This window comes from Trachypithecus francoisi, unplaced genomic scaffold, assembly GCF_009764315.1.
Source record: "Trachypithecus francoisi isolate TF-2019V2 unplaced genomic scaffold, Tfra_2.0 Contig00158, whole genome shotgun sequence".
In the NCBI taxonomy this organism is placed as follows: Eukaryota; Metazoa; Chordata; class Mammalia; order Primates; family Cercopithecidae; genus Trachypithecus; species Trachypithecus francoisi.
This window is the reverse complement of record NW_022680495.1, coordinates 51,746-74,261: the sequence shown is the minus strand read 5'-3', so window position 1 is coordinate 74,261 and position 22,516 is coordinate 51,746. Positions and strand designations below refer to the sequence as shown.

At 45.7% G+C, this 22,516-nt stretch overlaps 1 pseudogene; it reads right to left on the bottom strand.

The window, feature by feature from the left end:
- Positions 1-15,454: 15,454 nt before the first annotated feature.
- Positions 15,455-16,921, bottom strand: LOC117070009 (annotated as a pseudogene).
- Positions 16,922-22,516: the final 5,595 nt, after the last annotated feature.

Below are 22,516 nucleotides of genomic sequence, written 5' to 3'. Positions count from 1 at the left end.
ACAGAGTAACATACTCCGACAGAACTTTCTGCAATTTCCTGCTATCCAATATGATTGCGCATGACTGAACAGTATGGTGGCCACCTAACCTTATGCAGCCCCAGAGTACATGAAGTAGGGCTACTGCTACTGATAAAACAGAATTGTTGCTTTCAATTAAGTCTGAACAGTCACATGTGGCAACTGTATATGCAATGACAAAGCTACAGAAGAAACCACCTGATTCACCGACTTTCTGGGAGTCTGTTGATACATCTACATATATACACACACATACACACACACACGCACGTTATTTCCATAATCATAATGTAGAGTGTCCTGTGAGTACGTGTATAATTTATAGAACTTTTGTTTCCCAGTGGGAAGATCCACACTAGACAGAAAGGCATAATAAACACCAAGCTCAAGAGCTAGACTTTGGGGAATTCTAGTTCTGTTTTTTAAATTTACACATGAAAAATATACTTAGAAAAATTGTGGGAGTTCAAAGTTACATAACTGCTCAAGGGTAAAGCAAACATGGTGGGCACTTTCACAACTTAAGGACAAATGGGGACAAAGGTAGCTTTTCTTGCCAATACCTAGGTCAATGGAACCTGCCATTGTAGAGATTAACTCAGGGGCTCTAATAACCACTTTGTCAGCTCCTGAGAGTGGTATACAGCCTCTTAAAAAGCTCTGTGAGAGAGACTCATGGTGCCATCTCACAGATGAGAAACCAAGCCTCCACTAGACAAAACAGATTCAAAACCAAATATACTCCAAAGTCCCACACATAATATATCTCCATGCAGTCCGTTGAAACGCCTAAACTTTCCAGAGCAGTTAGAAGATTTGTGTATCTACGTGTGAAATGTAAAGGGAGACAGTTATAATTACTGGACTGATCAGCCTTGGGTGAAAGACGACTAAGAACAGCTAAAAACTCTTCCCATGAAGGATCCTAGTAGCACACACTCTGCAGTTGGGGACCAGGGCATACCCTACCCTACCCCCAATCCAAAGTCCCCAAACAGGGCTTTGCTTTGTTCATGGTGTGCCCTGGGCCCAGCAGAGTACCTAGCACCTAGCAGTAGGTGGATGTATTCTTTAATGAACTGTTACCTTAAAAGTGAAAAAATATCTTTTAACTAAAATTCAAGATTATGTGTACAGAACCAATGGTACTCCAGAATTGTAATCATTCACTTCTAACTGTATCTACAGTAAAGCTATTTTTGCACACAGGTTCTTTTTTTTTTTTTGAGGTGGAGTCTCACTTTGTCATCCAGGCTGCTGCAGTGCAATGGCCTGATCTCGGCTCACTGCACCTCCACCTCTTGGGTTCAAGAGATTCTCCCCTCTGGGTCTCCCAAGTAGCTGGGATTACAGGCATCTGCCATCATGCCGGCTAATTTTTGTATTTTCAGTACAGATGGAGTTTCAGCATGTTGGCCATTCTGGTCTTGAACACCTGACCTCAAGTGATCCACTCACCAGCACTGCCAAAGTGCTGGGATTACCGGCCTTAGCCACCAAGGCGGTCCAGTTTCCTCTTTAAAACTGGCAGCAGAGGACTCCTCTGAGCCCAGTCAAGGGGCCAAATCCCTGGGGAGGGGTGAGGGAGCAAGGGTGGCAGAACTACACCACAAATTTCCATTTTTGACCTGCAGGTGTGTGTTCTACTACGGCCTGCAATCGCCTTAAGGGCCCCTTTTAATAAAGGGATCCAGTGATGAACTACTTTTATTGTGCCAGTTACCCAGCTCAGCGGCTTTCCACAAAAATCTGTAGCATATGTGACACATGACTACTCTTTAAAATCAATGCGTCATACTCAACATTTTTCTATATTTTATTTTCCTAACTGCACCTTTTCTAGGAAGGACTTCTAAACTTTTCATAAAAACCACTTCCTATACTGAGGCCACTGTCTGGGACATTAGCAGTGAAGTGGCCTCCTCTCCGCCTCCTAGTGTGGAGTCCTGCCCCTCGTCTTACAGCTGAACCAGGGATTCTGGCCTGTGGGCAGAGGAAAACACCCAGAAAGCAGGTCAAGCCACTCTTGACCATGCAAAACAGTTGCAATAAAACAGGCTGGGATTTTGTTCCACTAAGTTTTACTCCAGAACACCACCGACTCGAAAATAATCACATCGGTCCTACCTGTGTGGAATTTTAGACTCACCTAGCTGGCTGCAGGAACATGAGGCCGTGCAGAGTGTGAGCCCCAGCCTCCGGCATGACCGCGCACAGACGACGCACGTGAAGTGAAGTGCAGGCCCTAGCCCAGCGCCGGCGGGACTCCAACGACCCAGTTGTCACATATCAGGCCATCACTGACTCCCGAAGGCTCACGCCTCGCCCCCTCCCCCTGGGAAGCAAGACCTGGCCCAGGATCTGCGAGACCGCGACTCGCCAGAGCCGAGGTTTAACAAGTCTGCGCTCTCCCGGGGCGGCGCTTTGCAGACCCCAGACAGAGCGGGGGAGGTGGTGGGGTGCCCCCAGGCCCGACAGAGCGGTGGGGCCGGACTGGGAGGGGAACTCCCGACCTCTTTGACAGTTTATGTCTAGGGGCGGCGGTAGAGGTGAGCCTCCCAGCCTGCTCTTCAGTTCCCACACCCGAGCTCCTGGCTTTTACACTAGTTTGTCCCTAAGCATTTCTGGCTCTTTGCGGGAGGTGTTTTGCAAAGGGGGAGCCTCTGCCCTTTTTCCAGGTGGGGAATCTGCTCAGAAACCGAGCAGACGCCGCGGGGCCACAGCCGCCCAGCCCGCCGGTCGCCCCGCTCTGCGCCACTGCGCCTTCCTCCCAGGTCGGGGCAGGCCGGCCCGAGTCTGGCGGATGAAAGGGACTCCCCTCCACCACGGCTAGAAAAATCCCGTCACCTGCCCCTTCCGCCCACCAGCGGTAGCGCTGGGCCCAGCAAACCCCAAGAGCGGCAGACGAAGGGGCACCGGGAAAGAGGCCGAGTACTTTCACTTTCCTTAACTTACCAGCCCCTTCCCACTACCCCAAACAAAGGAGCCTCTCCCGCCAACCTCCGTCCCCTTCCCACACGGCGCGCAAGCACGTTGGGGCAGCGGCCACCTCCGGATATTGTTGAGTCCAGGCAGCGCTCAGCACCCCCATCCGAGCGCCTCCGGTACAGCTGGGGACCTGGGTCTCCAGGAATTCGGGCAAGCGGACCCTCTGGACGGCCCAAGCCGCCGGCTGGACCCCAAGGAGTCAGGGCAGTACGCAGAAGTTTGCGGACCTGCGCCCGGTTCACTGAACTTAGAGCATTCACCTTGTCGCTAGCACTGCAACTTGTGGCGGCGGCGCGTACCTGGCAGCGCTCTGAATCTCCCCCAAACGGTCAGCTTTCGAGGCCCAGCAGTGCGGCTGCGAAAAGAGCCCCGCGCACCGGAGCAGCCGCGTGCCGCCCCTGGGCCGCCTCCGCCCAGCCGCCGCGGAGTCCCGGAAACGTCGCGGGTGCTGGAAAGTTTCGGTAACGAATGGCGACCGGAGAGCACTGCGGTGACGATGGCGGCAGCGGGGCGGGGCCGTTGGCCGCTCCTCGCTCCCGAGCGCAAATTGGGGTCGCTGGAGCGGGCGCGGCGGCTGCAGCAAGATAGGGCGGCACTGCAGGGCGGCGGGAGCGACTGACACTGGCAGTGACCACCGCTGGGAGGGGCCGCTAGCATGCAAACGCTGGCCAGGAGGACGGTGAGCGGGACGGCCCCCGCTCGCCACGGCCGGCCCCTCCTCAACGACTGGCCACGGGATACCTGCGTCCTACCAGCCCCAGCTCCAGCGCCCCAGTGGTTTAGATCAGGAAACAACCCCTCCTCTAAGGAGGATCCGGGACTGCGAACCTGCCCCTCCCCTACGCCGAAGGTGGGTGAGGGGAACCTGGACCACTGCTAAACTGTTGCCCTGCCCCAGCTGAAAAAGGAAGCCGCCCGGCCGCCCCCTGTCACCTGACCGAGGGTGTACCTCCCTCGAAATGGTTGTCTTAGAAGACAGCCCACTTGTCATTCCCCACCTCGAAAAAGGGGACAGTCCCCTCTTTGCAAAACACCTCCACAAAGAGCCAGAAATGCTTAGGGACAAACTGGCGTAAAAGCCAGGAGCTCGGGTGTGTGAACAGGAGAGGAGGCTAGGAGGCTCTCCTCCACCGTCACCCTCAGGCTTCAGCCCTCGGGCATTTGCAAAGTGCGTTTTGTTGCCAATGCTTACACGGCCCGGCCCTGGTGCACTCAAGTCTCCAGCGCTCCTTCTTCCCCTTGAGGCCTTAATTCAGTTAAACAGATTTCCAGTCCTCCTCCCCACCACCTCTGAGGCCTGCCGTGTTGAATATTTTTAAACAAGTTTGCCCTCCCTTTAGTATATAATGAGCTTCGTGCTTAGATCCTAGTACACTCAGCAATTTGTAACCTCACTTTCTTCTCGCGCACTAGACCATCTGTTGCTCAAGCTGTGGGGGAACGGGAACCCGAGATGACTTTTTAAGGGGTCGATCCTCCAACAAAAAAGCAGACCTAAAAACTACCCTGCGAAATAATTGCTGTAAGACCTCAATGATATAAAACCACGGTTGCTACACCATCATTAGAACACATCGATAAGAAAATACATACACAGTCTCCATAATTGTGAATCAGCAGAATAGACTGTGTCTTACTATGTCTTATTATCAGCTGCCATTCAAAGGTCTCCAGAAAGACTTTGGGCCTTCCATTGAGCCTGCCCTTCGTTGCTCCCAGGCTCCCTGGGCTTGTGTAGACTGATGCTGAGGTCTTGCATGCAATCGAAAAACGAAGGGTGCAATAGAAAACCCAACCGAGCTCATGACGCAACCCTACCCTGGGTATACGTGCTTCCCTTCCCCCACCGCCTTCTGGTAGAAGCGCTGTGTTTTTTCCGCCTGTAGGGTCACTTTGCGTTTAATTGATTCTTCTTTCGCCTTGCTCAGTCATTCAGTTTCAGAATGTAAATGAGGAGTATTCGTCTCTACAGCTCTGGACTAGCAGGGACTCAGCCCTCTGCTACCGCACGCTCTCAAGTAGCTGCGCAGCCAAACCGTCCTCCTAGCCTGCCACCCCGGCTTAGCACTTGGAAATTCCACACTGAACTTGATTAAAAGGCCTCTTTATATGTTTTAATTACTTGGCAGATGTCAATCTTTTAAAGTCGGAGAAAGTGATGCATATCCTCACGCTCAGACGGGAGCACAGGGTAGCAAGTTTTACAGCTGATCTTCTGTAGCTAGCTGCAAGACAGCTCAGAATCCATCCTGCCTGTATTGTAATATCCCAATCATCCAACCGGGTTTATTGCCCGTGAATAGTCAATAGCTTTTATTATAGACTTACAGAACACCAAAGGACACTGTAACAACTAAGATAGGAGAGAGACCTCCGCTATTTGTCATGCAATCACCAAAATTCCTCTTTCTGAAATGCTAGATGGGCGGTAGATAAGTGATAGACTGTGTTTTTTTGTTTTTGTTTTTGTTTTTTTTTTTTTGGAATTTTTCAAATGTACAGTCCTATCAGGTGGGAAAAAACAAGAAAACAAAGTTGGAAGGAGCTAGTGCATTCTGACAAAGCTAGCCACAATAATTTCCACAGATAACTACTGCACTAGAGATGTGTATGTGTGTGTGTGTGTGTTCCAGTTATTTTCAGTTACTAATTCGAGGCAGGGGAAAAATGAATCTGTTTGCAACAAATGTCATCAACAGTAGCTGGAAATTTTTTTTTTTTTCTTGGAAACCGACTCTTCTTTTTTCTCCCAGGCAGCAGTGCAGTGGCACTATCTCGGCTCACTACAACCTCCATCTCCCTGGTTCAAGTGATTCTCCTGCCTCAGCCTCCTGGGTAGCTGGGGTTACAGGCATGCAGCACCACACCTGGCTAATTTTTGTATTTTTAGTGGAGACCCGGTTTCACCACATTGGCCAGGCTAGTCTCCAACTACTGACCTCAAATGACTCGCCCTCTTTGGCCTCCTAAAGTGCTGGGATTACAGGCATGAACAACCATGCAGACCAAGTATCCAAAATTAAAATTAAAAGCCAGTAGGGGCTGGGTGCAGTGGCTCATGCTTGTAATCCCAGCACTTTGGGAGGCCAAGGTGGGTGGATCACCTGAGGTCAGGAGTTGGAAACCAGCCTAACCAATATGGTGAAACCCCATCCCTACTTAAAATACAAAAATTAGTCGGGTGTGTGGCTTGCACCTGTAATCCCAGCTACTCAGGAGGCTGAGACAGAAGAATAGCTTGAACCCAGGAGGTGGAGATTGCAGTGAGCAGAGATCCAGCCCCAAGCCCGGGCTACAGAGCAAGACAACATCTTAAAAACAAACAAAAAAAAGGCAGTAGGAACCCACACAAAGGCTGGAATGCAGTGATGTAGTCTCGGCTCACTACAGCCTCCTACCTCAGTCTCCCAGGTAGCTGGGTCTACAGGCGAGCACCACCATGCCTGATTGTTTTGCATTTTTTGTAGAGTCGAGATCTCACCATGTTACCCCAGACTGGTGTCAAACTGTCTGCCTCACATTCCCAAATTGCTGCAATTACAGCGTGAGCTGTAGCACCCCACCTCAACTAATCTTTGAGCAAGGAGCAAAGGCAGTTCATTCTTTTTAACTCACAGTGCTGGAATAACTGGACGTCATATGCAAAAACAAAAACAAAAAACTCTAGACATAGACTTTATGCCTTTCACAAAAAAAAATAAACTAGACAATAGCCCTAAATATAAAAGGCAAAACTGTGAAAACTCCCAGAAGATAACATAGAAGAAAACATAGACAACCTTGGGTTTGGCAATTACTTTTTTTCTTCTTCTTCTTCTTCTTCTTTTTTTTTTTTTGAGACCAAGTCCCTCACTTTGTTGCCCAGGCTGGAGTGCAGTGGCACCATCTCGGCTAACTGCAACCTCTGCCAATTCAAGCAATTCTTCCTTAGCCTCCCAAGTAGCTGGGATTACAGGCACCTGCCACTACAGCCAGCTAATTATTTTTGTTTGTTTTATTTTCTTTTTTTAGTAGAGATGGGGTTTCAATATGTTGGTCACACTGGTTTTGAACTCCTGACCCTAACCGATCTGCCCACCTCAGCCTCCCAAACTAGTAGAGTTATAGACGTGAGCCACCACATGCGGCCTGCAATGACTTATTAGATAGAATAGCAAAAACATGATGCATGAAAGAAAAAATAAACGATGTTGGCCAGGTTCAGTGGCTCATGCATGTAATCCCACCACTTTGAGAGCTTGAAGCAGGCGGACCATGAGGTCAGGAGTTCAAGATGAGCCAGCATGGTGAAACCCCATCTCTACTAAAAATACAAAAATTAATTTAGCAGGCGTGATGGTGCATGACTGTAATCCCAGCTACTGGGGAGGCTGAGGGAGGAGAATTGCTTGAACCCAGAGGTGGAGGTTGGAGTGAGTAGTACAGCACCACTACACTCTAGCCTAGGCGAGAGAACAAGACTCTATCTCGGATAGAAAAAAAAAGAAACGATGTTACACATCTCTAAAACTTTAGAAGTATACAGAAGACATTTAATACAGTGAAAGAACACATCACAGAGTGGAAGCAAATATTTGTGAAATCCATGTCAGATGAAGGCTTTTACTTAAAATGTGTAGGCCAGCATGGTGTCTCACACCATAATCCCAGTGCTTTGGGAAGCTACTTAGGTAGGACTGCTTGGACCTAGGAATTTGAGGCTGCAGAGAGCTGTAATAAGAACACTGCCCTCCTGCCTAGGCAACAGCTAGGTCCTGTCTGAATTTTTAAGTATCTATGTGTGTATGTATTATGTATGTAAATATTTATATGTGTATGTATGTGTGCATATGTATTTATATATTTCTATGTATATGTATGTGTATATGTATGTATGTGTGTCACATGTATGTATACACATGTATGGCATGTGCATACAGTATATATATGCATTATTCTACATATATGCACATTGTATTAGTCCATTTTCACACTGCTGATAAAGACATACCCAAGACTGGGCAATTTACAAAAGAAAGAGGTTTAATTGGATTTAACAGTTCCATGAGGCTGGGGAAGCCTAACAGTCATGATGGAAAGTAAGGAGGAGCAACTCATCTCTTACATTAATGGCGGCAGCTTGTGTAGGGAAACTCCCGTTTTGAAAACCATCAGATCTTGTGAAACTCTATCATTAGAACAGCGCAAGACTGCCCCTATAATTCAGTCACCTCCCAGTAGATTCCTCCCACAACACATGGGAATTGTGGGAGTTCCAATTCAAGATGAGATTTGGGTGGTATATATGGGTGATATATGTTTATATCACATATAAACACGAATACAGGCCAGGCGCAGTGGCTCACGCGTAATCCCAGCACCTTGGGAGACCGAGGTGGGCAGATCACAAGGTCCGGAGATCGAGGCCATCCTGGTTAACACAGTGAAATCCCGTGTCTACTAAAAATACAAAAAATTAGCTGGGCATTGGGGGGTCGCCTGTAGGCCCAGCTACTCGGGAGACTGAGGCAGGAAAATGGGCTGAACCCAGCAGGCACAGCTTGCAGCGAGCTGAGATCACATCTCTGCACTCCAGCCTGGGTGACAGAGCAAGACTCCATCTCAAAATTTAAAAAAAAAAACAAAACATTTTTTACCATGACAATGTAAATTGATAGTTTATCTTAGTTTATCTTTACTGGTGTAGTCACAGCCAGCCACAAGAGACAAATGCATATCCGATTTTTCCTCTGCCCAATTTTGTCAATGTTATCTTATATTTTAAAAGTGCAGATTCAGCCAGCATGGTGGCTCAGGCCTGTAATGCCAGCGCTTTGGGAAGTTTAGGTAGGTGGATCACCTGAAGTCAGGAGTTAGATACCAGCCTGGTCAATGTGGTGAAAGCCTGTCTCTACTAGAAGTATCAAAATTAGCCAGGCGTAGGGGTGCATACCTGTAATCCCAGCTCTCAGGAGGCTGAGTCAGGAGAATCACCTGAACCCAGGAGGCAGAAGTTGCAGTGAGCTGAGATCATCCTATTGAACTCCAGCCTGGGCAACAAGAAACTCCATCTTAAAATAAAAATAAAACAGTTTCATTGAGATAGACAAAGATGTGAATGACTATTTTTTTCCTTTTTCCATGTACCTCTTACATGAAAATTGTGTGCTTCTCAATATCCCACCCTTTCCCCCATTAAATTTGGAGACTTCAAAATTATCCTCAGCGAAATGCATGTAACCATGTGGTGGTTAATACTGAGTGTCAACTTGATTGGCTTAAAGAATACAAGTATTTATCCTGGGTGTGTCTGTGAGGGTGTTGCCAAAGGAGATTAACATTTAAGTCACTGGGCTTGGAAAGGCAGACCCATCCTCAGTCTGGGTGGGTACAAGAAAATGTTGATTCTCCTCAGGAGGCACCCCCAACAACCCTATTTGTTTCTAGATCGACAATTAATGAATTTTCTAATTTATATTAACAGAAACTTGGAGAACAGGCATGGGAATGGATATTAAGGGCATGATAACAGTGGAAGGAACGTATAGTTGGATCAGGGTGAATTTACTGATTTGGGCCCGCCAAGTAGGGACTCTGCATTTAATGCTGCACCTCGCGGAGTTAAAAAAGGTTCTGACCGTTTATTCGCTTGGTTAGTTGAAATATGGATTAAAAGGTGGCCCACTGTGAGCAAGTGGGAAGTGCCTGACCTCCCTTGGTTTAATGTAGAGGAAGGGATCCAAAGACTTAGGGAGATTGGGATGGTGGAATGGATTAGTCACTTTAGACCTACTTATCCTAGCTGGGAAGGCCCAGAAGATAACCTCTGACCAATGCCAGGGCAACACCTGCATCTTTGAAGAGGCTTCTTATTGTTCTTCTCTGTATGTCAGATCTAACAGTGGAAACCACAGTCACTCAACTACAAAATTTAAATACAATGGGAACAATTGGATTTCAAGGTGGTGGGGGCCAAGTGGTAGCACTCAACCATCAAAGGCAAAGTAGGCATAGCTACCATAATGGACAGTATAGGCAAACAAGCAATCAGAATAGTCTGACTCATGTAGAGCCCTGGCATTAGCGAATCAATCACAGTGTTCCTAGAAGAGAAATTGATAGGAACCCTACTGCATTCCTACTTAATTTATACAAGCTGAAAACCTAGGTTGAGTGGACAAAAGACTGGCTTGAATTATAAAAGCTGAGAATCATGGCCCCTCAATCAATTACCAGACTTGAGCCAGTTTACAGACCCAGAACCCTTGAATGAAATGGAGGCTGGGTCCCCTTGAGGAAAGACCCCACTACACTACCGACAATTTATGCAGTGAATCTTTCTCCCATCCTTCCTTCCCCAAGATTTCTGGCCTTTTAACAGGGTAACTGTGCATTGGGGAAGGGAAATTATCAGATATTTTGGGGACTACTGGACGCTGGCTCTGAGCTGATGTTGATTCCAGGGGATCCAAAATGTCATTGTGGTTCTCCAGTTAAAGTAGCATCTTATGAAGGTCAGGTAATTAACGGAGTTTTAGTTTGTTTTAGTTCCAATTTACAGTAGGTCCAGTGGGTCCCTAGACTCATCCTGTGGTCATTTCCCTGGTGCCAGAATGCATAACTGGCATAGACATACTTAGCAACTGAGACAACCCCACACTGGCTCCCTGACTAGTAGAGTGAGGGCTATTGTAGTGAGAAAGGCCCAGTGGAAGCCATTAGAGCTGCTTCTACCTAGAAAAATAGTAAATCAAAAACAATATTGCATCTCTGGAGGGACTGTGGACATTACAGCCACCATCAAGGATTTGAAAGACACAGGGTTGATGATTCCCACCACTTTACCATTCAACTCTTCCATTTGGCCTTTGCAGAAGACAGGTGGATCTTGTATAATTACAGTGGATTATCCAATTGTAGCTGCTGCACTGGATGTAGTTTAATTGCTTGAGCAAATTAACACATTTCCTGGTACCTGATATGTAGCCACTGACTTGGCAAATGACTTTTTCTCTATTCCTGTACATAAGGCCCACTACAGGCAATTTGCCTTCAACTGGCAAGGCCAGCAATATACCTTTACTGTCTTACCTCAGGGGTATATCAATTCTCCAACCTTGTGTCATAATCTTATTTGGAAAGACCTTGATTGCTTTCACTTCTGCAAGATATAATGCTGGTCCATTCCATTGCTGACATTATGCTGATTGGGTCCAGTGAGCAAGAAGTAGCACATGAGGCTGGGCACGGTGGCTCACACCTATAATCCCAGCACTCTGGGAGGCCAAGGTGGGCGGATCACAAGGTCAGGAGATTGAGACCATCCTGGTTAACATGGTGAAACCCCATCTCTACTAAAAAATACAAAAAATTAGCCAGGCGTGGTGGTGGATGCCTATAGTCCCAGCTACTTGGGAGGCTGAGACAGGAGAATGGCATGAACCCAGGAGGTGGAGCTTGCAGTGAGCCGAGATCACACCTACTGCACTCCAGCCCGGGTGACAGAGCAAGACTCCATCTCGAAAAGAAACAAGAAAAAGTAACAAATGCATTGGACTTATTGGTGAGACATTTGTATCCCAGAGGATGGGAAATAAATCTGACTAAAATTCAGGGACTTTCTACCTCAGTAAAATTCCTAGGGGTCCAGCGGTGTGCAACCTGTCAATATATGCCTTTTAAGGTGAAAGATAAGTTGCTGCATTTGGTCCCTACTACAACCAAGAAAGAGGTACAATGCATAGTGGACCTATTTGGATTTTGGAGGCAACACATTCTTCATTTGGGTGTGTTACTCCAGCCCATTAATCAAGTGACCCAAAAGGCTGCCATTTTTGAATGGGGTCCACAAATGGAGAAGGCTCTGCAATAGGTCCAGAGCTGCGCAACTTGCTCTGCCATTTGGGCCATATGACCCCATAGACCCAATGGTGCTTAAGGTGTCAGTGGCAGATAGAGATGTTGTTTGGAGCCTTTGCAGGCCTCCATAGGTGAATCACAGCGGAGGCCTGTAGAATTTTGGAGCAAGTCCCTACCATCTTCTGTAGGTAACTACTGTCCTTTTGAGAGATAGCTCTTGGCTTGTTACTGGGCTTTGGTGGAAACTGAGCATTCGACTATGGATCATCAAGTCACCATGCAACCTGAACTGCCTGTCATGAACTGGATGCTTTCTGACCCGTCTAGCCATAATATGGGTCATGGACAGCAGCATTCCATCATCAAATGGAGGTGGTACATACATGATCAGGCTGTAGTAGGTCATGAAGGCACAAGTAAGTTACATGAGAAGGTGGCTTAAATGCCCAAAGGCTCTACCTCTGCCACCCTGCCTTCTAACCCTCAGCCTGCACTGATATCCTTATGGGGCTTTACCTAAGATCAGTTGACAGAGGAAGAGAAGAGTATGGCCTGGTTTGCAGATGATTCTGCACAATATACAGGCAACACCCAAAAGTGGACAGCTGCAGCAGTATGATCCCTTTCCTAGAACTTTGAGTCTGGTTGTGCACCTGGTTGTGCACTGTGCATAAAACAACAAATGGCCAGATGCACCATTATTTGCTGATTCATGAACTATAGCAAATAGTTTAGCTTTATGGTCAGAGACTTGGAAGAAGCATGATTGGGATATTGGTTAAAAAAAAAAAAAATCAGGGAAGAGGTACATGGATGGACCTCTCTGAGTGGTCAAAAACTATGAAGATATTTGTATCCTATGTGAGTGCCCACCAAAGGGTAAGCTCAACAGAGGAGGATTTTAATAATCAATGGGATGGAATGAACTGTTCTGTGGACACCACTCAGCCTCTTTTCCCTAACCACCTCTGTCATCACCCAATGGGCCCATGAACAAAGTGGCCATGGTGGCAGGGATAGAGGTTATGCAGAGGCTCAGCAACGTGGACTTCCACTCACCAATGCTGACCTGGCTATGGCCACTGCTGAGTGCCCAATTTGCCAGCAGCAGAGACCTTCACTGAGTCCTTAATATGGAACCATTCCTGCCTTGAGGTAATCAGCCAACTATGGATGGGAGTATGATTATATTGGACCTCTTCCATCATGAAAAGAGCAGAGGTTTGTCCTCACTGGAATAGACACTTACTTTGGATATGGGTTTCCCTGTCCTGCATGCAGTGCTTCTGCCAAGACTACCATCTGTGGACTCATGGAATGCCTTATTCACCGTCATAGTATTCCACACAGTATTGTCTCTGACTCACTTTATGGCTAAAGAAGTTTGGCATTGGGCTCATGCTCATGAAATTCACTGGTCTTACCATGTTCCCTGTCATCCTGAAGCATCTGGATTGATAGAACAGTGGCAAGGCCTTTTGAAGTCACAATTACAATGCCAACTAGGTGACAATACTTTGCAGGGCTGGGGCAAAGTTCTCCAGAAGGCCATGTATGCTCTGAATCAACCCCTAATATATGGTACTGTTTCTCCTATAGCCAGGATTCATGGGTCCAGGAATCAAGGGATGAAAGTGGAAGTGGCACCACTCATCATCACCGCTAGTGACCCACTACCAAAATATTTGCTTCCTATTCCCACAACATTATATTCTGCTGGCATAGAGGTTTTAGTTCCAGAGGGAGGAATGCTGCCATGAGTAGACACAACAATGATTCCATTAAACTGGAAGTTAAGACTACCACCTGGACACTTTGGGCTCCTCCTCCCTTTAAGTCAACAGACTAAAATGGGAGTTATGGTGGTGTTGACTGGGGTTGACTGACCCAGATTATCAAGATGAAATGAATCTACTATTCCACAACAGAGATAAGGAACGGTAGGTATGGAATACTGGAGATCCACCTGAGGTCAGGAGTTTAAGAACAGCTTAGACAATATGACAAAACCCTGTCTCCACTAAAATTACAAAAGTTAGCTAGGCACACAGCCAGGGACAATGGCTCATGCCTGTAATCCCAGCACTTTGGGAGGCCAAGGCAGGCAGATCACCTGAGAACAGGAGTTCAAGACTAGCCTGGCCAACATGGTGAAACCCCATCTCTACTAAAAATACAAAAAATGGCCAGGTATGGTGGCAGGCACCTGTAATCTCAGCTACTCAGGAAGCTGATGCAGGAGAATTGCTTGAACCTGGAAGGCAGAGGTTGCAGTGAGCTGAGATTGAACCATTTGCACTCCAGCCTGGGGCATAAGAGCAAGATTTCATCTCAAAAAAAAAAAAAAAAAAATTAGCCAGGCACAGTGGCATGTTCCATAATCCCAGCTTGTAGGAAGGTTGAGGCAGGAGAATTGCTTGAACCCAGGAGACGGAGGTTGAAATGAGGCAAGATCCTGTCACTGCACTCCAGCCTGGGCAACAGATTGAGACTCTGTTTGAAAAAAAAAAAAGGAATACAGGAGATCCATTAATCTCTTCATATAACTGTGCCCTACGATTAAGGTCAATAGAAAACTACAACAGCCCAATCCAAGCAGAATTACAAATGACCCAGACCCTTCAGGAATGAAGGTTTGGGTCACTCCACCAGGAAAAAACCCACAACCTGCTGAAGTGCTTGCTGAAGGCAAAAGGAATATGGAATGGGAAGTAGAAGGTAGTCATCAACACCAGCTACAACCATGCGACCAGCTGCAGGAACAACCATGATAATTGTCACGAGTATTTCCTCCTTCTTTTGTTAAAAATATGTTTGTGCATGTATACACCTGCACTAAGAAAATATCTTCATTTTTTTGTTTCTCCTTTATCATGTGACATAAGATATGTTGACTTCATGTCAACGTTTAAGTATTATTAACCTTATATAATAGTATTTGTGTTGGAGATTGGTGCATTTCCTGTCATATGAAGGATAATTGTATTATGTTAGGCGTAATTATGGCCTAACGTAATCTCAGGAGATGTGTATGGGTTCACGGTGACAAGGTGTGGACTTGTGATGGTTAATACTGAGTGTCAACTTGATTGGATTGAGGGATACAAATTATTGATCCTGGGTGTGTCTGTGAGGATGTTGCCAAAGGAGATTAACATTGAGGGAAAGGTACTAGTAATCAGCAGCCAGCACAGTTATAATATAAGCAGGCAGAAAGGAGAGACTAGCGTACCCTGTGACCCTACATCTTTCTCCCATGCTGGACATTTCCTGCCCTCAAACATGGGACTCCAAGTCTTCAGTTTTGGAACTTAGACTGACCGTCCTTGCTCCTCACCCTGCAAATGGCCTCTTGTGGGACCTGGTGATCATGTGAGTTAATACTTAATAAACTCCCATATATATATATATATATATTCCATTAGTTCTATCAGTGTAGAGAGAACCCTGACTAATACAACCCATCTCCCAGGTGTGTGTCCTTAACTTTGGCGGGTAAATATAAGGTGGGACACTAGGGTGAAACAAGTTTAAGGGGGTGCCATATTTTATTTATTTATTTTTAACAGTTATGAAATATATGTTTATTCTGAGACTTCTAACTAGTTGTACAACTAACCCATAACAAATTACCAGATTAATTTTACTTTATTTCTTCAAGCCTGGGGTTTTTCAATGACTTCAAATTTGGGATCTTCAAATTTGAAGTTGGAGAACCTATTCATGTCTCCTTTACCATACATTTGCTTGAACTTAAAAGCTCCCTCTCCAGCTCTTGCTGATACTGTGGAGCAGTATCAACAGGTCCTCCAGATGTCTGTCACTTAGATTTGTATTCTCTAATCTTGTCCATAGTTTCTGTACAGGATCAAGTTCCTTATTAAATGCCACTGCAGTTAACACCAATATTCCTCTACAAGTGGACTTAGACTGCTGATTGAATGACAAAGGAGAACCTGAAGAGCCTCTGAAGAATCATGCTGATTTTTTTTTTTGAAAGGGAGTCTTGCTCTGTGGCCCAGGCTGGAGTGCAGGGGCATGATCTTGGCTCACTGCAACCTCCGCCTCCCATTGAGGCAGCACTACTTTCACCAGGGCACTAGCTGCGGGGAGTCTGTCCCTTACAGACCTCTGACCCAGCAACAGATGGATAAAATACACTGACACATAGATATTCTGCTTTGCCAATCCAGCCAAGGGTCCAAGGCCACTGACAGACTCCAAGGAGAGTCCTGTAAAGAATGGCAGCAGTGGTCCTGAGCAGTTGGCATTCCAGGCATTTATTTAGTATAGAATTAACAACAGGAGCTTTGAGTAAACACACTTGTGGGTAATTAACAAAGTTAAGAGAGTATTCTATGAATGATTAAAGCTCAGATACCAAGGTCTAAAGCAAATACCATTAGGGGCAATTTTCCTGGTTGACATCCCTGCCCCCCTGCCCGCAGCAGGTCATCGGGCTCAATGGTTAGTTAATGGAGGTAGGGTAAACAGACTTAACTCTGGAAGCCTCTGTTGACCCTAGTATTCCCTATGACCTAATGCTCTAAGGTAAGAAATGGCCACCTTCAGCCTGTTGAGTTATTACAAGTTATATAACCTTTCAGCCTTCCAAAAAGGTTTGTGACTATTCCCTATAACTTGCCCTAGTATTTCCTTTAATATTTCTGCCACCATCTTGAGTGATCACCCTAATATTTCCCTTTAATGTTTCTGCCACCATCCTGAGAGAATCCCAACACCCAGGTTCAAGCGATTCTCCTGCCTCGGCCTCCCAAGTGGCTGGGATAACAGGTGAGCAGTATCATGCCCAGCTAATTTTTTGTATTTTAGTAGAGATAGGGTTTCAGCATATTGGCCAGGCTGATCTTGAACTCCTGACCTCAGGTGATCTGCCCGTCTTGGCCTCCCAAACTGCTGAGATTACAGGCATGAGCCACCATGCCAGGTGGAATCATGCTGATTTTATGTTAGGTGGACTCAGTACTCGGTTACCAAAGCTGCGGCATTGGCCACACCATTCTACTTCCGGCCTGGCTCCATCCCCCACATGCCTACCACCATTGCAATGCATTCTGGGCAGCTGTTACAGTCACTAAAGTCTCACTGGACAGGAAACTCTCTTCCTGTTGCTTGGATGGTCCTTTAATGCCATATTTTAAAAGGCAAAAATGATGCAAATATTCCATTGTGAACAAAATACCAAAATATTAAATAAAGCTTATTGTATTTGGTGATGATGATGGATTCTAAAAAGCAGAAATGGCCAGTGCCTTAGGCCCAGCCACCCATTCAGAAAAGGTGAAGGTCATTGGAAAGACTTGGCCAAATCAAATGTACCCTGAGAGGAGCAGAAACTGGTCAGCAAAGGAAGAACTGAGTAGGTAGGAAAAGTACTGGATCAAAAGGGGCAGCAGATTTTGTTTTGGATCTGTCAAGGCTTTTATAGTTTCAAAATATATTCAAGCATTCTGTCACTGATTGTCATAGTAACATATGAACTGGTTGGGGAAATATCATGATCATATTCATTTTACAAAGGAGAAAAGTTGACTTTCAGGTTAGTGACTGGGTTAGTTTCCTGTCACTGCTGCAACAAATTACCATAAACTTAGTGGTTTAAAACAGTGCACATGTATTATCTGATGGTTCTGGAGGTCAAAAATCCCAAATGGGTGTCACTGTGGGTGATGGTTAATTCTACATGTCAACTTGGCTGGGCCTCAGGATGTCCACATAACTGCTTCAACGTTTTTTCTGGATGTCTCTTTCAGGGTGTTTCCAGATGAGAGTTAGTATTTGAATCGCTGAACTGGCCCAAGTAGATCACCCTCCCTAATGTTGTGGGCACCCTCCAACCCACTGAGGACCTGAACAGAGCACATAGGATAAGGATAGCTGGATTTGCTCTTCCTCTGACTGACTGCTTGAGCTGGGACATTGATATGTTCTCTGGGCTCGGGGTGCTCAGGCCTTCAGACCTAATTTGGGGTCTACATCATTGACTCTCTAGCTCTCAGGCTTTTGAACTATTCCGCTAGCCTTGCAGCTTGCAGACAGCAGATCATGGGCTTCTCAGCCTCCATAATCTCACGAGCCAATACCTTAAAATTGAATGCCTTTATATGCATCATATTGGTTCTGGTTCTGTGTTTTTCTGAAGAACCCTAACACAATGGGTAATATCAAGGTGTCAGCAAAATTGTGCTCCATGGCCGGGTGCCATGGCTCTTGCCTGCAAGCCCAGCACTTTGGTAGGCTGACGCAGGAGGATCACCTGAGTAATCACATGGTCAACATAGAGAGACCCCATTGCTTAAAAAATGAAAAATATGGCTGGGCACAGTGGCTCATGCCTGTTAATCCCAGCACTTTCGGAGGCCGAGGTGGGCAGATCACCTGCGGTCAGGAGTTCAAGACCAGCCTGACCAACATGGAGAAACCCTCTCTCTACTAAAAATAGAAAAATTAGCTGGACTTGGTGGCTCATGCCTATAACCCCAGTTACTCAAATCCCAGTTACTCAGGAGTCTGAGGCAGGAGAATTGCTTGAACCCAGGAGGCGGAGGTTGTAGTGAGCCAAGATCACAGCACTGCACTGCAGCCTTGGTAAAAGAGTGAGACTTCGTCTTAGAAAGAAAAACAAAAAAAATGAAAAAATATTAGCCAGGCATGGTGGCATGTGCCTGTACTCCCAGCTACTTGGGAGGCTGAGGTGAAACAGGATTGCTTGAGCCCCAAGAGTGAAGGCTGCTGTGAGTTATGATCATGACACTGTACTCTAGCCTGAGTAACAGAGGGAGACCCTATCTTTAAAAAAAAAAATAGGGCCAGTGTGGTGACTCATGCCTGTAATCCCAGCACTTTCGGAAGCTGAGGCAGGCTTCTTGAGTCACTTGAGGTCAGGAGTTTGATGGCCATCAAGGACACTGAGAAGCTATAGTCTCACTGAGAAGCCATGCAGCTCTGCACACAGGTGGGTCACTAAAAGTAGGTCACTATTTCCACAGTTGAGAACAATCTGGCTGAAGCTAATGCATACTTTAGTCTGTTTGTAGAAACAGGCAGCATATAGGGTATGTTTTGAGGCATACACTTTAGTCCCTGGGATCCCCAAAGAGCTAAGTGTTCCCCAACCAAATGTAACAAGTGTCCTGAATCATGCCTAGCAGCAGGCCATCATTCTTCTGTGTGTCATGTTGCTGTCTTCTTTTCCTCTGTAGAAGGAGTGAGACTGCCTTAGAGACTTTCGGCTGTATCTGTGTACTCTCAGTGATGATCTGGCCCAGATTATACACTTGACCCAACAAGGAAACTCTCTCCCCATTACTGAATTTCCAACTTTTGTGAGATAGACAAACTTCTCCCAGTTTCCGAGACTTTAGCCTTGAAACTTTCTGTGCCTGCTTCTCCTCTACACCAATCAACAAATCCCCGCAAGCTTCCCATCCAGCCCCTTTTGCCTTTGCCACCCATCATCACTTGCCCTTTTCTTCCAGACCCACTGCCCCTACTTGGGACCTCTTTCCCCACAACTGGACTTTTCCAGCATTCTCTGAATCATCTCTGCCTTTACGCAGCTTTAACCATAATGTGTCCCTGTTCTCTTGGGTTGCTCTGGCATCTGTAACGACTTCCTGCTCCTCCCCACCTACTTCAATCCTTCCACCTCAGGCTCCTGAGTAGCTGGAACTACAGACTTGTGCCACCATGCCCTGCTAATTTTTAAATTTTTTGTAGAGATGGGGGTCTCACAATGTTGCTCAGGCTGATCTTGAACTCCTGGGCTCAAGAAATCCTCCCACCTTGGCCTCCCAAAGTTCTGAGATGAAAGGTGTGAGTCACCATGCCCAGACCACTTTGTATGTCTTTGTCTAACACTGAAGGATGGAATTAGAAAACACCAAGAAGAAAACATGAATAGCCTTATATTAATCTTATATTAAGTACTTGAAATACTACATCTTTCTGCCAACATTGGTTGGCAGAAAAAAAACATAAATAACCTGCAGCAGAAATAACTCATGGAAGACAAAGGTATGGTGGGCTGAGGAAGAAAAGGAAGAGGGCAAAACAGAATATTCCCCCTGATGGGTCTACTTAATGGTTCTTTTCCTCTTTTAGTCACTCATTTCATATTCGGTTGCAGTGTCTACTGCACCAGCTTTGGGCTAGATTGCATTTTGGTCTGTAATACCAATGCAGAAATAATCAGTTTGTCTTACCTATGAATATACCTGCCTATCACCCACATCAAGACATGGAACATTCTGCAAGGTTCCCTCATCCCCCTTTTTGGTTGATATTCCCACAGAAGTATGCTAAGATTTCTGATTTCTCTCACTGTACATTAGCTCTACTTATTCTAGTTCTGGTTTTAGTGAGGGCTTTAATTTCATGTGACTACGTTGTCTCCGGGGTCAAATGTTTATCCTAGCTATGTCTGGAAGAATTACAAATATTTTCTGATCATCTTATAGAATCATTTTGCTCTCTTCCAAACACATCTTTTTTATTTTTATTTTTATTTATTTATGTATTTATTTTTTTGAGACACAGTTCACTCTGTTGCTCCAGGCTGCAGTGCAGTGGTGCCATCTCAGCTTACTGCAAGCTCCGCCTCCCGGTTCACGCCATTCTCCTGCCTCAGCCCCCTGAGTAGTGGGGACTACAGGCAACCACCACCACACCCGGCTAATTTTTGTATTTTTTAGAAAACAGGGTTTCACCATGGTCTTGATTTCCTGACCTCATGATCAGCCCGACTCAGCCTCCCAAAGTGCTGGGATTACAGGCCTAAGCCACCATGCTGAGCCCTGTCTCATTAAACCACTTGAAAATTCATGCTTAGTGTTTGTACAATAAACAGATGCAAAAAGAACCTGTACCTTGAAAAGTATAAAGCAGGAGTAGTGAACAGAATCTATGGGCACATTTTCCCTACAGTGAATTATTTTGTCTTCACCCTCCTGCATTCCCTGCTTCAATAGCTCAAGATCAGTAGAAAAAAATCCAACTGATATATGCCCTTCTTTCCTCTCTCAATAACTTTATGTAGCTATGTAAAAACATCAACTCTGAAAAACCTAATGCATTCATTCCCACCAAAAAATAGTGCAGAGAGGTTTGTTAATATTTGAGAACTTCAAGTAATGGAAAAATGAGCCATATAAGAAGAGATGCATAATAAGTCGCTCTGCATTTAGCTCCATTTTATTATTAAGAATTTAGCACCACCAGTGACAAGTCAGTCAGGCACGTTGATTTTGCTTAACTTTCTTCTAAAAGTTCAGGAGAAAACAAAAGTTCCCTAAGCAGATGTTAATAGCTGCAAAAGGAAATACAGTATCTTGCTATAATTACTTCAGACGCTTTTGAAGATATTAAATATTTTAAACAGCAGAATAGTTAAAATGGAGAGCAAATGTAAATAATCCGGGATTTTTTTTCCTTCAAAGTTATTTTGGGGCTGAAAATTGCAAGTGGAGGAAGATGACTAAGTGATATTTAAACCAGTCTTTCTCTTGATCTTGTTTCATGGTCTTCACCTAAAGTTCTAGAGAAACAGTGAGTGCTCCAGGTTGTTGAGATTAAAGGTCTAGAAAGATGACTTTGAGAATTGGTGAGTGAATGTGAGCCAACTTGTGAAGGAGCAAAATTTCCCCCATGCTGCTGACTTCTCAACTATTTCTTCTCTCATTTCTCCCAACCTCAAGGTATATGGAACAGGCTTTGCGGATTGGGCAGAGGTCTTCATGATCCTTGTCCTTTTGTGGGATTCTAGCCTCTTAATTGTGTGTAGGTCCTATGTTTTGGTTCCCACCAGGAGAATATGGCAGAGTAGATGGGATACCACTCCTGTGATGAGGTTCCTTTAGACATGCTCTTGAAGAAGCAAGCAGCTATGTGGCAAGGACGAAAGGCAGCCCCACGAACCCCTCAACCAGCAGTTAGCAAGAAACCAGGGCCCTAAGTCCTGCAGCCAAAAGGAAATGAACTCTCTACAACTGAGGGAATTTTTTTTTTTTTTTTTTGGGGGTCAGGGTATGCTCTGTCTCCCAGCCAGCGTGCAATGGTGCTATTAAGTTCACTGCAGCCTCAATCTCCCATGCTCAGGGCATGTTTCCACCTCAGTGTACTGTGTAGCTGGGACTATAGGCATGTATTACCATTCCCTGATCACCGTGACTCACTCATTGGCCAAATGATAACTCCAAATTTTTTTTTTTTTTTTTGAGACAGAGTCTCACTCTATTGCCCAGGCTGGAGTGCAGTGGCATGATCTTGGCTCACTGCAACCTCCACCTCCCAGATTCAAGCAATTCTCCTGCCTGAGTCTCCTGAGTGGCTGGGATTACAGGTACATGCCACCACACCCAGTTAATTTTTGTATTTGTAGTAGAAATGGGGTTTCACCATGTTGGGCGATCATGATCCGCCTGCCTCGGCCTCCCAAAGTACCGGGATTACAGGCGTGAGCCACTGTACCCAGCCCCCAATTTTTTTAAACAGAAAAACCTTTACTCTGATAGAAGACTTAACTTTCCAAACAACAATACCCAATGAAGATAGCATGAGGCCAACTGATTCTCTCTCTTTTCTCTCCTCCCTTTTTTCCCTGCCATTTACCCAAAGGGACAAAACCTTTTATTATGTTTCAGTATTACAT